Source organism: Vitis riparia, chromosome 15 (assembly GCF_004353265.1).
Source record: "Vitis riparia cultivar Riparia Gloire de Montpellier isolate 1030 chromosome 15, EGFV_Vit.rip_1.0, whole genome shotgun sequence".
Lineage (NCBI taxonomy): Eukaryota > Viridiplantae > Streptophyta > Magnoliopsida > Vitales > Vitaceae > Vitis > Vitis riparia.
The window spans coordinates 17,539,924-17,543,162 of NC_048445.1; the positions used below are offsets into that span (position 1 = coordinate 17,539,924).

The following is a 3,239-nucleotide window of genomic DNA, read 5'->3' on the forward strand; positions in this document are numbered from 1 at the left end:
TATTTGGAATAATAAAATTATCTTCTAGTAAATCCTTTTTGTTCATTTATCTTACATCATTTTTGTATATTCTTGTAATTTTTGTTCACCTTATGTCATGTTGTATGTTTACTTGTATTGTACTTTCCTCGATATTCATATTTGATTAATCAATTATCATAATTCTCTTCATTTATTTAGTTGAAACCATAAATATATAGGGTTAGAGGGGTGCTATGACTTATCACCGTACTTTCTTAATTGGTAACATGACCATTAAATCTGTTTTTGGTTTAGAGACTTATCCTTTTTCCAAAGGAGTTATACAGAGTTTCTTTCATATGTAATAAAATAAGTGTCGAATCCAACAATTTTATTAAAAATCAACTTTTCGCAATAAAAAGTGAGTCTTACTGTGGAATGGGGATGCATGCAAAAATGTGAGTCTCACACTTTGACAAGGACAAGGTTACTTTGTAATCTAACACTTAGTAAGACCTAGAATAACTTACACCAGATTTCTTTTGAGACCAAAACTCATAAGTCATTTTCTTAGTTCATGGTCTAATTAGAATCCTATTAGTAATGAAACAACCAATGTCAATAAATTTAGCCTAGAAATGAGTAGGTAAATCATGGGCATCAAACATAACTAGGTCATCTCTTAGAACTTTGTTCTTCCTTTCAGCTAAACAATTTATTGAGGTGTCCTAGGGGTTTAAATTCTTCAAAGAATTGAAGAGGTTCACAAGCTATTAAGTATACTTGCTGGCTAATGGAGGATATGCTGCAAATTTGCCATTTCTTCTGCACAACTTTGAGAATGAGAAGCCAAATATGCTCTATGGGCAGCTAGAGTGAAAAGGCTTGCCATCAAGGATGGAACCTTTGGTTGTGGAGATTACTAGGACATGTTTGCTTTTACCTCCTGGTTTACAAATATTCTACGAAAATGTTTGAATTATTCTGCTTGTCTTTTTGCATTATTACCTCGAAGGTGCCGAATGTAATTCTTGTCGATAGAAAATTATGGCAATTATATTGATAGTTAATGACTCTTGTTTTCTTTCCATTTGTCCGTTTCTTGCTTTGAGAGTTATAGTGTATTTTTGTTGGATTGGACTTGATTTTTGCAAAATGCCCCCATTACTGTTCATGTCCATGTTCTACTGAACACAGAAAATGGTGTTAAATCTGAGTTTGATTACAGGCTTATAATTTGTCATCAATATTAAAATCCATTTTGTTGCAGACCCCCAAATCAGCTGGGGATAAGGCTTTGTGATGATTAATAAAGCAAGGGGTTCTTCATTAGGAAAGAAGAGCAGCAGAGCCCTCCCTGCACACAAACACCAATCGACATGAAATATGGCATGATCATTTGATTCTTATTCGTTCTATTCTCTGAACCCTAAAGCTTTATTTAGATGCTGCTGCTGCAATGGTGGCATCACGAAGGGCTTGGAATTTGACAATCATTCTGTCTCGAGGTCGCCAGTTGTCTTTAATGATTGGAGCATCTGCAAAATATTGCATCCATGCAGACAACAATGGAAACTTCTCATCCATAACCTTCAGCCCAACAATCTCTTCCAATATGCTGATCAAGGTAGCAAGCCTACCCAAAGCAAGATCAGCAAACCTGACCGTCTCTCCGCCAAAGAACTTCTTTCTCTTCAACTCTTCTTCCAGGAACTAGAGGTTCTCCATGGCTGGAACGATGCCTTCCTCCTGCTCTTTCCCTTGCTTGATAAAGATGCTCCAAATTGATGGCAAAACCTATATCAAGAAACAAACCAATATCAAACTACAAGGCCTTTAATTCTGAAGCTGTTTCAAGAAGGAAGAACTTGTAATTAGATCCACCTTATTGTCACCAAATTATGCCCAGAAACGTGCCATGGCTCTCTCATAAGGGTCTTCAGGCAATACGGGAGCTTGCTTCCATGTCTCATCGATGTATTCCAGAATGACAGGCGATTCAGCGATGGGTTTTCCATTGTGTACAAGCACTCGAATCTGTTTCTTAACAGGATTATAGTGGAGAAGGGAACGGTTCTTGTTGGAGAGATCTTCAAATATGGTTTTATACTCTATGACTTTGATTTTGCAGAGCTCAAACAATCCTCAGAGCAAAAGGACTTGAGAATGTTTTGAAAAGTTTCACTTCATCTACCATAATGCTTTGATTTCTGCACATGAAATGGGACCTGAAACTAGGAATGAAAATGGATATTTTATTTCCAATAAGAAATAATATTTTGTTTGAATGAATTTAGTAATATCAATTATTGTTTCTAATGTATTTAGGAATGTAAGGTTAAAATGATTATTTGTTTCAATTTCAAGGAATGAAAATTATAAAAAAAAAAAAAAAATTGTAAATAATATCTATATAAATGAGTTAAAATATTTTTTTATTTTAAAAAATCTCACATTGTACATATTTTGAAATAATTTTTATTTTCATTTAAAAAAAATCCTTGAGAGTTTTTTTTTTTTTTTTTACTAAATAATAAAAACCTATTTGGGTGTGATTCAAAAACAAAATTGTGTTTAAAAATTCATACCACTATTTGGTTGTTTTTTTAGAAACAATTTTTTAAAAATAAAGTAAGATAGAAAATTGTTCCTCCGGATTCTTTCATTGGAGAAAATGAATTTAAATTCAATTGAGACTTTATATTAAATTTATTAATAAATATAATAATTTTTAAAAATAATTTAAAACTGAAAAAAGATATATAATAGCTATAAAAAATAATAGACATAATTAATGTTTTAAATTCTTTAATAAATTTTGTAATTTTTAAGAATAATTTGAAATTCAAAAGACTAATTAATTAATTATAGATTAAATAAAATAATTTAGAATATCATCATCCAATTAAGTAATAAACGTGTGCATATAATGAAAATTTTGGTTCATTTATACCTCAAAAAATTATTTTTTTTATATTCATTTAAAATAGAAGAGTATTAGAAATTATTAATTTTCAATAATTATTATTTATATTCAACAAAAGAAATCAATTAATATTGATATCTATATTTTAGAATATTTGTAAAAAAATATAATTTATGATTTTATTATGTTATTAATATTCATATTTTATTAAAAACTAATTATTTTGATTTTTAATAAGACATGAATTAAATTTAGTTTACATAATACAAACTGAATTAACAATTTGTGTTTTTTACAAAATCAAAATAAAAATTATTTTTAAAAACAACTTATTAAAAAGAGTCTTTAGGTT

At 29.7% G+C, this 3,239-nt stretch overlaps 1 pseudogene; it reads right to left on the reverse strand.

Moving 5' to 3' along the window:
• Positions 1–1,398: 1,398 nt before the first annotated feature.
• Positions 1,399–2,158, reverse strand: LOC117931662 (annotated as a pseudogene).
• Between the last annotated feature and the right edge of the window lie 1,081 nt (positions 2,159–3,239).